The sequence below is a fragment of the Bos indicus x Bos taurus genome, chromosome 20, assembly GCF_003369695.1.
Source record: "Bos indicus x Bos taurus breed Angus x Brahman F1 hybrid chromosome 20, Bos_hybrid_MaternalHap_v2.0, whole genome shotgun sequence".
Taxonomy (NCBI): domain Eukaryota; kingdom Metazoa; phylum Chordata; class Mammalia; order Artiodactyla; family Bovidae; genus Bos; species Bos indicus x Bos taurus.
In genome coordinates, this window is record NC_040095.1 from 64,210,641 (window position 1) to 64,232,663 (window position 22,023).

The window sequence follows — 22,023 nt, forward strand, 5'->3', positions numbered from 1 at the left end:
CCCCTGGCACATTTGTTCTCATCTCCTCTACCTACTCCAGAGCAAAAACTGATACATCTCCCCTCTGCTGTTTCTCACTTCATCCAAGTTTCTCTTTCTACAGGATCATCCACATGATTACACAAACATGGTGCTTCATCTTCTACCTTAAAAAGTAATACTTTCTTCACTACACTTTCCCACCAACAATTTTCCCCTTTCCTTGCTCCCCACTATAACATTTCTCCAAAGAGTTTTCTGTATATGCTGTCTTGGAGTCCTCTGTTCCAGTTATCTTTTAAACCTCCTTCAAGCAGGCTTTCCCCTACCATTCCACCAGATCTGTTCAACAGTGTCAGTGATCATCTCCATGTTGTGAATTCCGAAGATTTAATTCTCAGTCCTTACATTATTTGGCAGCGTTTGACATAGTTGATCACTTATTAATCTTTAGTAACCTGACTTTGAGGACACTATGTTCTTAGTTTACTCCTTGTCTCTTTTAATATTTCCTTCTTTTCTCCTTGATGTTTAATGTTGGAGAAATGCAAGGTTCCAAGCCCCTGGTTCTCTTAGCTATTTTATCAGGAGTCCCTCCCTAGATTTCCTCTGCTCTTCTTACTTTAAATGCCATCTAGGTACTAGATCATGTCTGTCCCTCAAGCTTCCAGGATCATGTCACTGACTCCGTCCTCAATACCTCCACTAGAACATCAAATACACATCTTAACCTTAATGTGTCCAATACAGAACTCAATAATTCTGCATAGTTATCCCACTTTCCCCAATTCTCCTGGAAGCTCCATCTTTCTACTTGCTCAAGCAAAATTTATGGTGTTCATCTTTGACCCTCCCCTCTTTTCTCCAGGACTCCACATCTGATTTGTCAAGAAATGTTCTTTGGCAGATCTACCTGAAAATAAACCCATGATATGACCATTTCTCAGCACCTTTCCTAATATCATTCAGAGTTAAGCCACCATAACTTCATACACAAATTACTGAAACCTTTCATGTAACAGTAATAATGGTCTTCATTTCCAACGATAACTTCCTAGACTCTGCTATCAACTCAGCAGTCAGAGTGAGCTCCTAAAACATACATGGCATCACGCAAATCCTCCACTCAAAACCCTCCAAATGCCTATGAGTTTTACTCAGATTGAATTCCTGTCAACAAGATACTATTTGATTTGCTTGTACTCAGTGTATTCTAACCAATTTTTTTTTTCTCTTCTTTAAAGTCTGTACATATGTACTCATTTCCCTGGAGGTCCAGCGCTTAGGACTTGGCACTTTCACCATGATGACTTTAGTTCAACCCTTGGTCAGGGAACTAAGATGCTGCAAGCCATGCCTTGCAGCCAAAAATAAATAAATAAAACATATATATATAACTTGCTGGCTCCAATTCAAGGATATTCACATTAAAAAGAAAGTGATCCTGAGTATTACAAAAACATATGATGACTTCACTTTAAATTTATTTACGATTACCCTTGTAAATTGGAATATTGAATAATAAAGAAAGTTAAGCCAAATTTATTCACTTTTTATGGGTTTATTATAGAATGACTTGATTATTTTTGTGCTCTTTGAAATGCATGGAAATCTAAAACACTGAGATTAAAATACTCAGGTTGTCCTGGTCAAGATCTTTGTTGGAGAATTATGAACTGGTTATGATCATTTTTAAGAAGTTCCATTTTTTTTAAAAACTGTTATGAGTTCCCATTTACAACTAAAAATATTCCTCTTGTTATAAAGTTATTATGTATTTTATTTATTATTTTATTTACTATTCTACAAGTGTTTGCCATTCAAGTTCTTATTCATACGCTGTGCTAGATATTATGTAATCTCATACACATTTCTTAAGGTAAAATAACATTTTTTTATTTAAAAAGAAGGAATACTTTTGGACCAATAAATAAAACATATCAGAAATGACCTAGATATCAGACCTGGAGCACAGACGGTAAATACACAGTCCTAGGTAGTTCCCAGGTGCTTCACAGCCTAATTTCTTAGTGACAGCCAAATCTCACTCTGATCCTGAACAGAACCTCAGAAACCTACTCAACCACAGTCAAGACCCCTCAGGGCCCAGTGCTCTGGAGAAACTTGCTGGTGAGCTACAGTCCAGTGTTATAGCTGAGAGGCCAGTGGAGCTAGGTGTCTAGCTAGTTGTAATCAGACTGAAATCTAAATCACCAATCATAAAACATGGGTAATGGCAGTTGGGGGATACACATGTATGGATGACTGAGTCCCTTTGCTGCTCACCTGAAACTACCACAACATTGTTAACCAGCTGTACCCCAGTACAAAATAAAAAGTTTAAAGTTTGAAAAACAAACAAACAAAAAATAATATTTTAAAAATATATAAAAATAATCGCAGTACATCTATCTTGTGTATATTTGAAAAGACTGGGTTGGTATTGTAATGATAGCATTTCTGAAATTCAACAACTATCAGATCCTACTCTATTTGCACAATGTGAGACTTTTTCAGATGCCTATTTTATGAACTTGATAGCTTTTCAAACCTTTATATCGACCTGGATTCACCTACATTTAACTCAGTGAAGAAAGCTTACATACTACCTAAAAATATGCATAAATTCAATAATCACAACCAATTCAACCACTTTTCTTTTGCCAGGAGTCTGTTGAATAAAAGTTTATCTTTTACTATGTTTACTTTAAAAATTCAGAATTTTTGTTATTTTATTGTTATAATTCAGCTTTTCATATTAATATGACTAAAAATATTTTCTTGTATACTTTTATTTACTGGTCCAGGTTGTACCTTCTTGTTCTTTTTAAAGGAAAAAATGTGTTAATTTACCTATGAAATGTGTATACCACACACATTAAAACATCAGGATCATTCATGTCCTTAATTTTTGTATTACTCTCAATATGATATACTGTAGATTTACTCCAGTTCAACCACAGAAATAAATCATTGTATATATTTTGGCAATTTGCTTTAAACAGTGAAAGATACTATGAAAGCATTATCATAAACAGCTTCATCTGAAACAATATGAAACATGTATCTTATTTATCTGACTATTGAAAATAGCTTCACACTATTTGCCTGGATATATCTATATCAAAAAGAGATGGAAACAATATCCTGTCTACATGGCGCATATTTTACTTCACAGCTTTAATTCTATTTTTAATTTATACTGAAGTTGTTGATATGTTTTTTCTTCCTGAATCTTAATGAATTTTCATGATGAAGAAGGTGAGCATAATCATTCAGTCCCTAGTAATGCTTACATGTTTGATCCAGAACAGTAACTGAGCTGGCATGAGTGGTGTAGGATGAACTTTTCGTGGAGCATCTGGCCTTCATGTGAGAAAAGACATACGTGTACCTGAAAATGTGAGCACAGACAGGTACACGTACAAGGGAAGGAAGAGAAGGAAGCAATGCCAGGAGTGGATGCATAGCACCCAGAAAATGGTCAAATCTTCCTGAGGATAATGGGATACCAGAAAGTCCTCATAGAGGAGAATGTAATGCTTTTATTATTTATTATTAATTGGAGGGTAATTGCTTTACAATGTTGGGTTTGTTTCTGCTGTACAACAATGTGAAACAGCTATATGTGTACATACATCCCCTTCCTCTGCGAGCCTCCCTCCCACTACCTCCATCCTATCCCTCTAGGTCATCCAGCTGAATTCCCTGTGTTATGTTCTTGATGTGCATCCTGGGAAGTCAGTTATTGCTGCAGGGGAAAAATATTCCTATGAGAAGGGGCATTTTCCAGGCACTTGAACAATTACCTGGAGCATCCAGGACCCAAGGAACAGTTGGATATGCCCGGCACCTGTGGGTGGGTTATGGGGACAAGTTCAGATTCAGTAAGTGATAAGCTGGGGACATGGGGCCTCCTGAGACATGTCAGGGGACTGTCATTCAGGGAGCTTTTGTCATGTTATAAATTGGGAATACCGTGACTGTACCTGTGTCTTTCAAGGGTGATTTTAGAAAAAGCACTAAAGACTGACCTGGCAAGATGACAGCCAAGTAGTTGCAGGTGGGGATTTCATCAACTCCAGTGAGAAAGTGACCACACTGAGAGAAAAAGAATAGAGTAGTACAGACAGAAGTGAGCCTCATTTAAGAATTAGAAGAATCTAGAGTTCATTTGAAAACACAAGAGCCAGAGAGGCAAGCTAGGATTTTGATTCAAAAAGACAGAAACATAGAACATACTATGAAGGTCTAAAGAGGAGTGGAAACAGGAGAACAGAATGGCTAGGATGCTGGTGGTCTCTAAGACCACTCTCAGCTTCAGGGCGTCACTAGGAAGAGGCTCAAGATTCGGAGCTCAACTCACACCTAAGATGTAATACAACAAAAGGAAAGAGAGCAAGACGAGGAAGGGGAAAATGTGCAGCGACAGATGCATCGAGACTGGTCCTCAAAGAAACCAGGCTCAAGCTTCCACCATCCTCTCCAGTGAAGTCACACAGGACTTCAGGACTTGCCATTCCTCCAGCAAGAAGCTGGGACAGTCTACTAAGAAAGCCCACTGGATACTCAAGGCCCAGGATTTTCATGAGGGGCTGGTCATGTTGGCATCCTCTGCCTACCGCATATAATCCCTGACTCCCAGAAGGAAAGAACCACAGTGTTTGGTACAAACAGCACAGGCATAACAAGCCATTGTTATCATTTAACAGAAGCTTTTTATGTGAAATATTTCTTTTTATTAAGCTTTTAAATTTTGTATTGGAGTATAGCTGATTAACAATGTTGTGATAGATTCAAGTAGATGGCAAAGGGACTCAGCCATACATTCTCAGGTCTAATATGCTAATTCTGGTGAAGTGGGAGAAAAGGAAAAGGTTTGGTGGCTTAATGGCCCAAGGGGATGAGAGAAATTGCTAATGAAAAATGAGGATCATGATTTTAAAAAAGATGATGAGGCTTCAACCAAGAGCAATGGACTGGAAGTTGTATCATTAAGAAAAGGGAAAGAGTCAGAGGAGAAGGAGTTAGATGGTGAATCTCTTTTTGCATTTGCTGAACTCTAGGCTGTTCAGTCATGTCCGACTCTTGCGACTCCATGGACTGCAGCAGGCTTCCCTATCCATCACTACTACCTGGAGATTTCTCAAACTCATGCCCAATGAGTCAGTGATGCCATCTCATCCTCTTTTGCCCCCATCTCCTCTTGCTCAGTAGGTGAGGATGTCAAATCTGAGTGTGAATATCCAGCCCTGGAGATGCAGGTTTGCTTGAAAACTGGTGAACTTGGGATATATTAGAAGAATAACCTGAACATGGGTGAAAGCTTCAGAGTTAGTGTTGACTTGAAGGAGAGCAATGTTCTTATTTGTTTTCATTCTGTCTTTAATACAATTTAAATATGTGAATCATCAACTTTTTATGTTCTTATTTCAATTATATAACTGGTGGCAATCATCCTGGAAGCAGATTTATTTTTCACATATCCAGAAAGAGTCTTTTGAGATTTAAGGCACAGGTATAGGCTACAAGAACTAAAATTAGGTGCATGCTAATGAAGTATATTTGTTTAGTTCACTTTTATGTATAAAGAGATACATTAGGTAGCTCCCTAACCAATAAAATGAAAGAAAGACATTTTTGTTATGTGTTTCCTTTACCACTGAATTAAAATTACAAACCATATGTCAAAATAAGTATATGTATAAAGATAATCAATATTTTATGTTCCTTTAAGGTCATCAAAGTTGTTAGAGGAAATCAAAGCCAGAAGAGTTCATTCTATTTTAAGATTTCCAGTTCAGAAAATTATTCAGAAGGTAGCTGGTTTGAGAGCTGAGTTCATGTAAGTTTTCCTTGAAGAAAATTTGCAGGATATGCCAGAGAATGGGCCAAATTCAGGCGCCACTCAGGAAAGAGACTTTGCTTTTGATTCATCAGTAGACACAGGGAAACAATTAGGAGGTCATTTAAAGCTTGGGAGAGAAATGAAAGGACACCAGAGCATGAGTCCATTGCTTTTTATTAAACAGTGACCCTTTTCTTTCAGTTCTGCTCGTGGTTGTCTAAATGCACAGTGAGGTTGGCAAGGGTACCACTACCTTGCGTCTTTTTTTCCCTGCCATGTTCCTGGTACATTTAAAAATTAGTTGTTTTATTGTTGAGTTTTAAGAGTTCATTTTATATTTTAGATAAAAGACTTATGTCAGATATGTGGCTTGCAAGTATTTTATCCCAGGCTGTAGCTTGTCTTCTCACTCTTTTAACATTATCTTTAGCACACCACAATTTTAATGAAGTACAGCTTATCAATTATTTCTTTCATGGCAGATGCTTTTAATGTTGCATCTTAAAAAGTCATTGCCATACCCAAGGTCATCTAAATGTTCTCCTATCTTATCTTCTGGGAGTTTCATAGTTTTTCATCTTTATATTATCTGTGACTTTATGTTATCTGTGAGTTATCCTCAGGCAAATTGTATGGTCTGTGTGCATATAGTCTTCTTAATACTCAGTGAGCACAGAATTTCTATGGACTCATGATGCTGGTGGTTCAACTAGAGTCAACATAAACACAAGATGAGAATGTTAGGTATAGAGTTGAGTGATGGAGGTGCTGGAAGCCCTGAGAAGCCAATCTTTCCATTCAAACCAGACCTGCCTTTGAACTAGAATTTGCCCAAATAGAAAGAAGGCAATATTATGGTAAGAAACACAATTGATGAGGGAACCTTATCATATCTCTTTTTTGCCTGTGTTACTTTCCTGTATGAGTTAACCACTTATGCTAATAATGATGACAAGGAAAGAGAAAAATAGAATTACATGGTTCTATTTTTCTTTCAGGTCTTCTTCAGTCATCAATAAGCCAAAGGGAGAGAATGTTGATGAAAAGTATACACATCAAGAAGTGAAAACAGAAACTAAAAGGCAGGTGGTGATTTAATGTCATGCAGAGGTTCCATTGTTCTGAGAAGAGAAAAGAATGCAGGCATGTATGAGCTATAAGATATAAATTGCATAATGTAGGTGATTATGCAAAGGAATTAAATGCTTTTATATTTGAATTTAACACTGGTATTGCATAGTATAAAAATGAATGGTAAATGACCTGCTAATTATTTATAATTTTGACCGTCATTGCTTAGAATGACATTAAAACAAATATAAAAAGCATTATAGCAAGAAAGATACTACAGAACAAAGGGAAAAACCTTTATATTTTGGTATTTCATAAATTTTCCTTGATTTTTCAACAAGAAGCCTACCTTTTTATTTTCTATTTTGTCCTACAAGTTATGTAGCTAGAGCTGGCCAAATGTTGTTTTTGGATCTTTTCTCTGAAGTGCCAGAATTCAGATAATTGATAGGTTTTGTATATATATATATATATATATATATATATATATATATATATATGTATCTCAAATCAAAATGAGACATACTGTCACAATTGCACACCCTTTATTCTAAAGCACATTTCATATTTAAAAGTTAGAATGGTACCTTATAATTGATATATTATTTGTAGTATATTTCTTCCCCCAAGAAGAGGCTGATTAAATTAATGAGAGACCTTAAAACTAGTCTTAGACTCAAGAAAACTCACAATTTGCCTAAATTTTCTCCTTAAATTAGACATAGCAGTTGAGTCAATGATAGACATAAGATTTCTCCCTGCATCAAGTGTAAATGTGTCAGTGCAAGTTCATGATTAGCTGATTTCCCTACCCTCTCACAGCACTGATATAGTAAGTGGAACTAGAGAAGGATCAGAGAGAGTAATCAAGTCCTGTTCCAGTGAACTGAGGCCCTGGGAAAGTTTGAGAAGAAGGAAGACAAGAGAAGGGTGAGTCCCAATAGGAGCAGCCACTGATACTCTTAGGGAGTGCTCCCTGTTTATTTGGGTAATGTGTTTCGGATAAATTTCCCTTCAACACTGTTTTCCTTAATGAGCAACACAAGCAACTAAAAACTTGCATACAAGGTAGCCAAGTCTTATTTCTAAAGAAATCATCTAATATCACATCTGTCATTGGTCATGTCCATCATTGTTTGAAAATACTCAGAAGGACAAAGAATATTTGTCCTTATGCCTGTCCAGGTGCTCAGCCATGCATACTTATCTTTAAAGAGGTATTAACATTTTGAAAGTTGAAAGGAGGCTGCTGAATTGGTAGTCTCTAGCTAAATATCTGAAAATAGCCCAAAAGAAATCCTACAGCTGGAACCAAAACTGGAAAGTCACAAGAGAGGAAATCATACAACATCAGCAGATGATTTGAAAGTCTTGATGCCGAAAGCATGTGTTATGCTAGGTTATAAACTGCAAACCAAAAAAGAGATGATAGTATATAAAAAGAACATAGAAGAAAGCAGTTTCATTAAGAGACTGGCCAATTCAACCAAATAAAGATATATATATATAAATACATTAGGAAAACTAGAAGATAGTAAAAAGAACTATTAATGACTGAAATATTTGCATATAAATATGTAAAATATGGGAAAGAAGCATAAATATTTCTTTTTCTATATTAACACATGTGAAAGCTAAATATTAATTGTGACTACAAGTTGGTGGACATTTATCCACAAGCATCATTGTGATGTGGTGAAATGGATCCAAGAGTGAAACAGGTCAATGAAAGGGTCCATCCTTGTAAAGAAAGAAACAAGACTCTCTAAAGCAACAAAGTAGATGTAAATTGAATAAAGTAGGGAAAACCACTAGACCATTCAGGTGTGATCTAAATCAAATCCCTTATGATTATACAGTGGAAGTGATAAATACATTCAAGGTATTATATCTAACAGATATAGTACCTGAAAAACTATGGATGGAGGCTCATAATATTGTACACGAGGTGGTGATCTAAACCACCTGAAGAAAAATAAATGCAAAAAAAGCAAAATGGTTGTCTGAGGAGACCTTACAAATAGCTGCGAAAAAAAGAGAGGCTAAAGGCAAAGGAGAAAAGGAAAGATATAAGCATCTAAATGCAGAGTTCCAAAGAATAGCAAGGAGAGATAAGAAAGCCTTCCTCAGGGGTCAAAGCAAAGAATTAGAGGAAAACAATAGACTGGGAAAGACTAGAGATCTCTTCAAGAAAATTAGAGATACCAAGGGAACATTTCATACAAGGATGGGCACAATAAAGGACAGAAGTGGTATGGATCTAACAAAGCAGAAGATATTAAGAAGAGTTGGCAAGAATACACAGAAGAACTGTACAAAAAAGAACTTAATGACCCAGTTAACCATGATGGTATTATTCCTCACCTACAGCCAAACATCATGGAGTGAAAGTGAAGTGGGCCTTAGGAAGCATCACTGCGGACAAAGCTAGTGGAGGTGATGGGATTCCAGTTGAGCTATTTCAAATCCTAAAAGATGATGCTGTGAATGTGCTACAAGCACCATGCCAACAAATTTGAAAATCTCAGCAGTGGCCACTAGACTGGAAAATGTCAGCTTTTATTTCAATCTCAAAGAAATTCAGTTCAGTTCAGTCAGTCGTGTCCAACTCTTTGCATCTCCATGGACTACAGCATGCCAGGTTTCCCTATCCATCAGCAACTCCTGGAGTTGCTCAAATTTATGTCCATCTAGTCAATGATGCCATCCAACCATCTCATCCTCTGTCATTCCCTTCTCTTCCTGCCTTGATAGCTTTGACTATATGGACCTTTGTCAGCAAAGTACTGTCTTGCTTTTTAAAATGCTGTCTAGCTTGGTCATACCTTTTCTTCCAAGGAGCAAACAATCCCAAAGAAAGGCAATCCCAAAGAATGTTCAAACTATTGCACAATTGCACTCATCTCACACTCTATCAAAATAATGCTCAAAATTCTCCAAGCTAGGCTTCAACAGTATGTGTATTGAGAACTTCCAGATGTTCAATCTGGATTTAGAAAAGACAGAGGAACCAGAGATCAAAGTGCCAACATCTGTTGGAATGGAGAATGCAAGAGAATTTCGCAAAAACATCTACTTCTGCTTCATTGACTACACTAAAACCTTTGACTGTGTGGATCACAAGATACTGTGGGAAATTCCCTAAAGAGATGGGAATACCAGACTACCTCACCTGCCTCCTGAGAAATCTGTATGCAGGACAAGAAACAAATTAGAACTGGACTTTGAAAAATGGACTGGTTCCAAATTGAGAAAGGAGTATGTCAAGTCTGCATATTGTCACCTTGCTTATTTAACTTATATGCAGAATATATCATGCAAAATGCTGGGCTGGATGAAGCACAAGCTGGAATCAAGATTGCCAGGAGAAATACCAAAAACCTCAGATATGCAGATGACACCACCCTTATGGTAGAAAGAGAAGAGGAACTGAAGAGTTTCTTGGTGAAAGTAAAAGAGGAGAGTGAAAAAGCTGGCTTAAAACTCAAGATTCAAAAAAGTAAGATCATGGCACCTGGTCCCATCACTTCATGGCAAATAAATGGGGAAACAATGGGAACAGTGACAGACTTTATTTTCTTGGGCTGCAAAATCATTGCAGATGGTGATTGCAGTCATGAAATTAAAAGATGTTTGCTCCTTGGAAGAAAAGGTATGACGAACCCAGACAACATATTAAGAGACAGAGACATTGCTGTACTGACAAAGGTCAAAGCTATAGTTTTTTTCAGTAGTCATGTATGGATGTGGGAGTTGGACATAAAAGGAGCTGAGCACCAAAGAATTGATGCTTTTGAACTGTGGTGTTGGAGAAGACTCTTGATAGTCCCTTAGACAGTAAGGAGATCAAACCAGTTAATCCTGAAGGAAATGAGTCCTGATGCTGAAGGACTGATGCTGAAGCTGAAACTCCAATATTTCGGCCACCTGATGCAAAGAACTGACTCATTAGAAAAGACAATGATGCTGGGAAAGATTGAAGGCAGGAGGAGAAGGGGATGACAGAGGATGAGATGCTTTGATGGTAACACTGACTCAATGGACATGAGTTTGAGAAAGCTCCGGGAGTTGGTGATGGACAGGGAGGCCTGGTGTGCTGTAGTCCATGGGATCACAAAGAGTCAAACACGACTGAGGGACTGAACATCTCCGAAAGTGTAAGGTGGATACTGTGTCCAAGAAAAATCTGTATCATAGAAAGACTTGAAAATTTAAAGATTTTGACAAAACAGAAATGTAATAGATAGTTCAAATATAAAATAGAAAGTCAGTGAGCTGGAAAATGAGAGGGAAGGATTTTCTTAGAATTCAGAGTAGGGGTGTTAAACTGATAGAATGAAAGAAAAGTTAAGGTATAAGAAAAGAATGTTTTTCCAACATTTTTCTAACAAGAGGGCCAGAAGGAAATTAAACAATGAAGAGAAGATAGCAATCAAGCAATACACGTGTGTTTCCCAGAACTGAAGACATATGTACACTGAACTGAACTGAAGAGATGAGGGTTCAATCCCTAAGCCCTGGAATAGGAAATGGCAACCCACTCCAGTATTCTTGCCTGGGAAATCCCATGGACAGAGGAGCCTGGTGGGCTACAGTCCGTGGGGTCACAAAGAATCAGACACGGCTGAGAGACCAAGGGCACATTCATCAGATGCATTAGAGATGTTCCCTGGTTTTTTGGGTAGCCACAGCTTCATCCATATTTCTAGTCTTCTCTCTTTCAGGTAGGGTCATGTGACTAATCCTAGCCAATGTAGTACAAGTAACATGTCCCTTGTCTCTTCTGAGCCCAAGCATTTAAGACGTACTGAGTGGCTCTCTCTCTTTCCACAAATGACAGTCTCCTGGGAAGAGTCCAAGTCCTATGTTGAGACGGCAGCTTGACAAGATGGAGGGCACCTGGATCACTAGGTCAACAAACGCCTTGGAGTGTTGTCTGACCAGTAGAACACTGTACAGTGTGATGACTTGAGGTTCCGTACTAGCCTTTTCAGATAGGTTCTGGGCCCTCCTCTCAGGGTCTGCCTGCAACTTCCTGCCATCCTTTCTGATCTACTGGGTCATGTGAGGTCCTGCTTTTATTTCTGAGGGGACAGTGTCTGTCTGGTTCCTTCATTTCTTTCCACAGGTTTCAGATAGTGTCAAAACAGAAATGTGAATATTATTTTCAATTCAACAAATATATGAGCTATTCCTATGTATGAGACTTCACTAAATATTACATCAAATGCAAGAGAATGTAACAAGTGTGTGTCCTCAGTCATGTCCGATTCTGGGACACCATGGACTGTAGCCCACCAGGCTCCTCTATCCATGGGATTCTCCAGGCAAGAATACTGGAGTGAGTTGCCATGCCCTCCTCCAGGGGATCTTCCCAACCCAGGAATAGGACCTGTGTCTCCTGAGTCTCCTGCATTGGCAGGTGGATTCTTTACCATGGAGCCACCTTGGAAGCTCCAAAAGAATGCAACTGCTGCTGCTGCTAATTTGCTTCAGTCATATCCGACTCTGTGCGACCCCGTAGACGGCAGCCCACCAGTCTCCACCGTCCTTGGGATTCTCCAGGCAAGAACAATGGAGTGGGTTGCCATTTCCTTCTCCAACAGAGAATGCAAAGGAGATGCTAATAAGAGCCTCCTTTTAGTAAAAGAGGGGAATGGGGCCAAATTACCATCCCTTCCACTCTCAAAACCAGCTTTATCATTCATTGACTGAAAGTATCATATTTTGTGGACTAACAAGTGCAGAAATTTGTTTTGCTTAAGTCATTGGGATGTTGAGAATGAATATGTCCTTCTCAATTAAGAGACACTCTGGAGGAATAGTGTGCTGACGAAGGTTAATATCCTTTAAGAGCCTTTCACATTTTGCATCACTGGTTACTTAATTTAAGAAAAGAAAATAAAATCTGAATTCAAAATTCAGATTCTCTCTGAATCTTTAGAGAGATTTTGTATATGGAATTATCTTACCTCCATGGTTTTGCTACTCAAAAATGAGTAGATTTTAGTTCAGAATATCAAAAATGTCTAGCATAAGAAATCACAGAAACTTTAAATGTTAATTTTATAGGGAGAAAAAATCCTGTTTTCTTGTCAATCGTACTTAGTCACTCAGTTTTGTCCAACTCTTTGTGACCCCATCAACTGTAGCCCGCCAGGCTCCTCTGTCCATTGGATTCTCCAGGCAAGAATACTGGAGTGGCTTGCCATACCCTCCTCCAGGGGATCTTCCTGACCCAGGGATCACACCCAGGTCTCCCACATTGTAGGCAGATTCTTTACTGTCCCAGTCACCAGGGAAGCCCTTTCTTGTCATTAGAAGCAATTATTATGAAGTGTAGAGCCAGGAACTGACTTTCAGGTCTTGAGGGTTGAGAGAAAAGGGCTTCTTATTCATATGAAAAATTTCCTGTAATGATGCTTACATTTTACTGTGCTTGGGAGTGGAAGGACAAAAAGTTGCATTAAAAAGTTAGAATGCAAAAGGAATCAAAATGAGCAATGTCTCTAGTAATTAGGCAATAACAAAAGTATCACCTTATCTATTAATTATTTATAATTTACCTTCCCTTGTATTATCATTAAATACATTGTCATTTCTCTCCAATTTGCTCAACTGATGTAGCAAAACAGAAAATTTTATAGACACTGCAGGAGAAAAGAGAACAGAACAGTATCTACAAAATAAAAATGACTTACTGAACAATACAGTGTCTCTGAAGCCATGCTTGAATTAAGTTATTTCATCCATCACACACTAACATCAGCTCAAGAGAAAACAGTGAACTCACTGATTTTTGAGAATAAGACTTTGTAACCTGATTATAATATGACAGAAGGCCAGCATTTTACCATGACAGATGGTGCTCCAGTGACTAAGATGCCAAATGCAGACAGGTTAGATGCTTCCTAGCTAATGGGCTGTCCAGTTGGAAGTGCCAACACAGACAATGAAAACGAACCAACAGAGGACCTTCAAATTCCCTGGGCTGATTTAATACAGCAGCTTTTTTATATATGTAAAATCAGACACTTGAAAAAAGAAAGAATTATTGCCAAATCTGCAAGAGGTAGAAAATGGCTTGGAAAACAAAATATATAATCTAGTAGTGTTTAATTATATGGAATTCCTGATTTAGGATCTGCAGTGAATAATGAGTTTCTCCAATTCTAACATGAAAATTCCTTCAACAGGAATTAAACTATTTCAAAAGAAGCAATCCCAGTAATTTAAACTTATTATTTTCAAAAGTATCATATATGATGCTTTCATAAAGTAATCTTTAAAGCTTCTTCAAATACTTTTATTTGGAAATCATCTTTCCTTGCATAATTTCTTGAGAGGATAAATACAATATTTATAATCTCTCATATTCTTAATGTATATTGAAAGTACTTAAAGTATTGAAATCTACTTCCTGATCAAAACTTGTTGGATTTCTATTTATAACTTATTCTTACTCTTTCCTTGAATATTAGGAGAAAAAAAATTGTAGATTTCTGGTTGCCCTATTGTAGATGTATAGCAGAGGACCCTTCTTTCAAGAATACAGCTACTGCTTTGAAATTCAACTTCAAGATTTCTATAACTAACTTGCTATAAAACAGATATTCTTTTCCTTCTGTATTTGCATAACCATTTGAGTTTCCTCTGCCACTAACATTAAAATTTTATAAGCCACCGAACAGGTAAATTGAAAAGGGAAAAAGAACTTCTCCAAAAAGTGATAAAATAGTAATTGCATTAGGGAACATATGATTTTTCAGGCTGTTTCCTGAAATTTTTCTTTCTGAATGTCTTTTTGTATCAGTTTATATCCTTTTGATTTGTGTTAACTCAAGTGAAACAGAAGTAAGAAGTGTGTGGGGTAACATTCTTCTGTATTACAAAGGGCAATATGTATCTGCTTCAACAGGAAGCTAATTGCTTCACCTTTGCTTGCTTAACCTCCTAAAAAAGATTACTCCGGTTTTGTATTTTTAAAACCTCTTTTTACTCTAATTTTCCCTCTGCTACTGTGCCACTCCCCCTAATTTCCAAAATTAAACAGCATGAAAGAGTTGTCTACACCTCCTGCTTCTATTTCTGCCTTTTCTACTCTGTCTTCAAGCCATTTGAGTCTGGATTCTGCTCTTTTTTCTAATGGAATTATTCTATTCAAGGCCACCTTGTGTCATTATACCTGCTGGACACTTACCCTTGTTTTTTATTGGATTATAATTGCCTTATATTTTGTGTTAGTTTCTGCTGTACAATGAAGTGAATCAGCTATATGTATACATATGTCTCCTTCCTTCTGAGTGTCCCTCCCACTCACCTCCCTCCCACTCACCCCCATCCCACTCATGTAGGTCACCACAGAGCACTGGATTAAGCTTGTCCTTCTTCTCTGTCTTCCATGGACCCCATGCCACCAGCCTTCCCTGGTCTTCAAGTTACCTCCCCTACCTCTTTATCCTTTGCCTCCTCCTTACCAATGAATGTTGAATACCAAAAGCTTTGAAATTCCAAAGTTTTTCAGTCCTTACGCTCTCTTTGTCTCATCTCAGAAAACTTTCTTGTTTCCATTAGCCTCTGAATGCTGAGATTTCTCAAACATATATCATCATGGTAATATCCTGAATAGCAGGCACACATCCGCTTGGCCAGCATCCAGCTTCATTCAAACAGCTTAGCCAACATCTTTTTATTTTCCCTAGTCACTGCCACCACCACCCACCTACCCATCACCTATCTTGCAATAAATGGCATCATCACCTGCATTTGGCCAGGATAGAGAACAAGACATAGGTTTTTTTCATCATTAGGCTTTCAGGTTCCACTATAATGCACAACTTCCTCAAGAGACTTTAATATAGATGTGATGACAAAAGCCCTCATGGGTGGCTCAGTGCACAACCTGCATAGCAGTACAGGTCATGCTTCTTCCTCATCACCAAAGTTCTCACAATTCCATCAGGTATGTTTACCTCTACTTCTGGACTATCTCTTGCATCACTCCTTTTCCCTATCCAGTTCAGTCAGGACCCATCATTATCTTTTCCTGGACTGTAGATCTAGCTCTCTGACTAGTCCTATGCCTTCTGTTCTGCCTCTATAGCCAGAGGGATGGTTATTAACATAATTGCAGTACTTAAGCTCTTTAATGATCTCCTATTACTGTGCAGAAGATGTACAAACTATCAAACCCTCGCAAATCCTGCAGATCTGGCCTCTCCTCCCTCAATGTCAACAAAATTCCTCTCCAGGGTTCAAGACTGCTGACACCCTGCATTTGTCCCAAAGAAGTCATATTTTCTCCCATCTTTGCTGTGTCCTCCACCTGGAACAATCTTCCCCAATTTGCATCCTTCACTTCTGGTTCAATTCCCAATTGAAAGTTCAGTTCAGTTCAGTCGCTCAGTACTGTCCAACTCTTTGTGACCCCATGAATCGCAGCACGCCAGGCCTCCCTGTCCATCACCAACTCCCGGAGTTCACTCAGACTCACGTTCATTGAGTCAGTGATGCCATCCAGCCATCTCATCCTCTGTCATCCCCTTCTCCTCCTGCCCCCAATCCCTCCCAGCATCAGAGACTTTTCCAATGAGTCAACTCTTCGCGTGAGGTGGCCAAAGTACTGGAGTTTCAGCTTTAGCATCATTCCTTCCAAAGAAATCCCAGGGCTGATCTCCTTCAGATTGGACTGGTTGGATCTCCTTGCAGTCCAAGGGACTCTCAAGAGTCTTCTCCAACACCACAGTTTAAAAGCATCAATTCTTCGGCTCTAGTCTCTGATCTTTACACTCAACTCAGTTGGTCCTGGGTCACATTCCTTAGTTCCCTGCTCTTCCTCTTTATCACAGGATTGAGCATTATATGTTTCATTTCCTGTCTATCAGGAAGATGGGATGTATTGTTCAAAAGCCCATCCCCAGCATCCATCTCAAGGCCTGGCACCTCGTAGGTACTTAACAAATTGCTTCTATTGATTATGTTCTATCATTTCTTTAGAATCTTAAATATGTGTTAATAGTTAAGAAAAAGCTCTGAAGATTTTCAGTTCAGTTCAGTTCAGTTCAGTCACCCAGTTGTGTCCAACTCTTTGCCACCCCATGAATTGCAGCATGCCAGGCCTCCCTGTCCATCACCAACTCCCGGAGTTCACTCAAACTCACTTTTAGGATGCTGTAATTTCGAAGAAATCATTCAGATGGCTTAAAGTGATTTTTTAACAAATTTTTTTTTGAATGTGGACCATTTAAAAAGTCTTTAATGAATTTGTTACAATATTGCTTCTGTTTTATGGCTTGGTTTTTTGACGGCAAGGCATGTGTGTGGGATCTTAGCTTCCTGACCAGGAATTGGATCAGAACCCCCTGCATTGGAAGGTGAAATCTTAACCCACTAGATGACTAGGGAAGTCTTTAAAGTGTCTTTTCTAAATAATAAATTCTAGAAGAGTAACTTTCAAAAATTAAAACTAGCTTAATTTTTGAAGGTGAACATTTACAACTGGCAAACAAGTCTGCACTAACATAAGTGCTTTTCTCATGCAGAAAATCGGGTGACAGCTCTGCTGAGCAAGATAAAGTGGCATCCTTTTTTATTTCAGAAATGTGTTTCCCACTGAAATCTGTGAGATTAAATTTCCCCAAGGGAGGAAAATCTAGATTAATAAGTGGACAGACTCATCATTTACAAGCTTTGTGAATCTTAGCATATTTTTTCTCTAGACTGCAGACACCTGACATGATGGTGACAATATGTGGCATGTTACCCCAACGTTGCTTCTTCTCTTTGCTTTTCCTGTCCAGGGGGGGATACTTCATATTATCTGACACCTTCTTTCTCTTACTTCATTCATTAACCAGGTTTAGAATCTATAAAGTGACAAATATAGAATTGTACCCTTGCTGAATACTGGACTTTAAAAGAGGACATAATGGACATGACTTAAAATGTAATACTACACTTCTCAAATGAGAGAATACTTTCTTGATCTAAAACTTTTGGGTAATTAGTTTGAGATGCAGATTTGTGAACAAAGTCTGGCCAATCACATGCTATCTAAAACAAGGTGTATATTTGGATGCTTTATTCAGGTTCTGACATTATTTTATCTCATAAATATTGAGGAGAGCCTTGTTGGAGACGCAAGCAAGGAAGTTTTTAACTCAGAATCCTGCTGCCTGTGACACTGTGAAGTAAAGATAATATAGTACACAGAGGGTCTGGTGTTCAGAGCCACAGATATCCAAGGGGCAAGGGCCCTGTCCTCTTCTAGATACGGTCTTGCCCCTCAGAGACAAGACGTGGATGGCCCACTACAAACAGCAGAAAGTGAAACAGAACACCTGACCTGGAGCTAGGTTTCAGTGTAACTGTAAACACTTTAAAAACTCAAAAAAGGGGGAGGGGATTGCAGTTGGAATGAAAAAGAAAAGGTTTTGGAAGGAAGAGACTCTTGAGACTTTCTTTATCCTAACTTGCCAAGAACAGTGGAAATACATTTTCAGGTAACTGGTTTAGTATGAGCCACTGGTTGGGGTTAAGTTCAAGAAGAGACCCCCAATTTGGCATAGACTGTGGATACAGGATCACTGGAGGAAACTGGAAATAAGATAGGAAGACTAGAAAACAAAGCTGCTTGAGAGTTTTGCCTACTAAAGTTACTCAGAATAACATGTCTGTTTCCACTGAATGCTTCTAACAATATCTTAGGATAAGCAACTTTGTGTGAAAGTTCTTTTAAATTGGTAGAAAGTAAAAATTTTCATCTCTATCTGTAAATTTATTTTCTGAAATAGATTTCAGAAGAGAAAACCTGAAACTTGTGTTTTGTTAATACCAGACAGCAAATTGAGAATGTTTTTGCAGAATATTTAAAAATAAATAGATATAAAATTTAAGCTAATCCATTTAAAATTATAGGATAGAGCAGCAGTATTGAGGTTAATTCTGGAAAGAACAACAGCCTCCCAACTATAAACCTGGATGCTGATGGCTTTGGAGCAAGATGCTAGCTCTTAATGGAGGCCAATTCTGCTACTGGTCCCTTGATTCCGCATCGAGCTAATCCTGAAGTGAAGTGTTAGTTCTTCAGTCATGTCACTCTTGTGACCAGCATGGACTGTAGCCCACCAGGCTCCTCTGTCCATGGAATTTTCCAGGCAAGAAATGTGGAGTGGGTTGCCATTTCCTCCTCCAGGGGATATTCCCAGCCCAGGGACTGAACCCATGTCTCCTGCATTATAAGCAGATTCTTTACCACTGAGTCACCAGGGAACCCATAAACTAAACCTATTGAGGTACTAAAGCTCTAAAATCAAGTTCAGTATTTAAACAGAATCATGATGGATCACTATTAGTGAAATAATGAATTTAGGCAAATATTTGAGTGATATCAGTCATGTCCGACTCTTTGTGACCCCATGGACAATAGCCTGCCAGTGTTCTCTTTCCATGGGATTCTCGAGGCGAGAATGCTGGACTGGATTGCATTCCCTTCTCCAGGTAATTTACTATGTTAATTTACTATAGGATTTTGGAAATCCTTTTTTTTTTTTTTTTTTACCCCTAGTCCTCCCCGGGCCAGGCCCTAGGCCACTCCATGACATGCAGGACCGCGCTGCACACGACTGCAGCACTCTAAAGATTTTAGCACAGATCTTGTTGAAATTAGGCCGATAACAAAATGGAAGTTGAACAGTGTGCTATTTTGTTACTTTTGACTCAACTCCAATAGTTTTATTTTGTGTTCAAACAAAAGGTAAAGTGTAGTCACACTTAAATAGAAAGCAGGGGATAATTTCTGGTAGGGAAATAGTTTGGTTGGATATATCCTATTTCCAGCTGGCATTCTACACTTTCTTTTTTCCTTTTAATGGAGAATTTTTTTTAAAATAAATATATTTATTTATTTAAATTAGAGGCTAATTCAGTTCAGTTCAGTTCAGTCACTCAGTCGTGTCCGACTCTTTTCGACCCCATGAATCGCAGCACGCCAGGCCTCCTTGTCCATCACCAACTCCCAGAGTTCACTCAGACTCACATCATTTGAGTTAGTGATGCCATCCAGCCATCTCATCCTCTGTCATCCCCTTCTCCTCCTGCCCCCAATCCCTCCCAGCATCAGAGTCTTTTCCAATGAGTCAACTCTTTGCCTGAGGTGGCCAAAGTACTGGAGTTGCAGCTTTAGCATCATTCCTTCCAAAGAAATCCCAGGGCTGATCTCCTTCAGATTGGACTGGTTGAATCTCCTTGCAGTCCAAGGGACTCTCAAGAGTCTTCTCCAACACCACAGTTCAAAAGCATCAATTCTTCGGCACTTAGCCTTCTTCACAGTCCAACTCTCACATCCATACATGACCACAGGAAAAGCCATAGCCTTGACTAGACGGACCTTTGTTGGCAAAGTAATATCTCTGCCTTTGAATATGCTATCTAGGTTGGTCATAACTTTCCTTCCAAGGAGTAAGCGTCTTTTAATTTCATGGCTGCAGTCACCATATGCAGTGATTCTGGAGCCCAGAAAAATAAAGTCTGACACTGTTTCCCCATCTATTTCCCATGAAGTGATGGGACCGGATGCCATGATCTTCGTTTTCTGAATGTTGAGCTTTAAGCCAACTTTTTCACTCTCCACTTTCACTTTCATCAAGAGGCTTTTGAGTTCCTCTTCACTTACTGCCATAAAGGTGGTGTCATCTGCATATCTGAGGTTATTGGTATTTCTCTCGGCAATCTTGATTCCAGCTTGTGCTTCTTTCAGCCCAGCGTTTCTCATGATGTATTCTGCATATAAGTTAAATAAACAGGGTGACAATATACAGCCTTGACGTACTCCTTTTCCTATTTGGAACCAGTCTGTTGTTCCATGTCCTACTTTACAATATTGTATTGGTTTTGCCATACATCAACATGAATCCACCATGGGTATACACATGTTCCCCATCCTGAACCCCCCTCCCTCCTCCCTCCCCATACCATCCTTCTGGGTCATCCCAGTGCACCAGCCCCAAGCATCCTGTATCCTGCATTGAACCTGGACTGGTGATTCATTTCACATATGATATTACATATGTTTCAATGCCATTCTCCTAAATCATCCCACTCTCGCCCTCTCCCACAGAGTCCATAAGACTGTTCTATACATCTGTGTCTCTTTTGATGTCTCACATACAGGGTTACCATTACCATCTTTCTAATTTCCATGTATATGCATTAGTATACTGTATTGGTGTTTTTCTTTCTGACTTACTTCACTCTGTATAATAGGCCCCAGTTTCTTCCACCTCATTAGAACTGATTCAAAGGTATTCTTTTTAATGGCTGAGTAATACTCCATTGTGTATATGTACCATGGCTTTCTTATCCATTCATCTGCTGATGGACATCTAGGTTGCTTCCATGTCCTGGCTATTATAAACAGTGCTGCGATGAACATTGGGGTACACGTGTATCTTTCAATTCTCATTTCCTTGGTGTGTATGCCCAGCGGTGGGATTGCTGGGTAATATGGCAGTTCTATTTCAAGTTTTTAAAGGAATCTCCACACTGTTCTCCATAGTGGCTGTACTAGTTTGCATTCCCACCAACAGTGTAAGAGGGTTCCCTTTACTCCACACCCTCTCCAGCATTTATTGCTTGTAGACTTTTGGATTGCAGCCATTCTGACTGGTGTGAAATGGTACCTCATAGTGGTTTTGATTTGCATTTCTCTGGTAATGAGTGATGTTGAGCATTTTTCATGTGTCTGTTAGCCATCTGTATGTCTTCTTTGGAGAAATGTCTATTTAGTTCTTTGGCATATTTTTTGATTGAGTCGTTTATTTTTCTGGAATTGAGCTGCAGGAGTTGCTTTATATTTTTGAGATTAATTCTTTGTCAGTTGCTTCATTTGCTATTATTTTCTCCCATTCTGAAGGCTGCCTTTTCACCTTGCTTATAGTTTCCTTTGTTATGCAGAAGCTTTTAATTATAATTAGGTCCCATTTGTTTATTTTTGCTTTTATTTCCAATATTCTGGGAGGTGGGTCATAGAGGATCCTGCTGTGATGTATGTTGGAGAGTTTTTTGCCTATGTTCTCCTTTAGGAGTTTTATAGTTTCTGGTCTTACATTTAGATCTTTAATCCATTT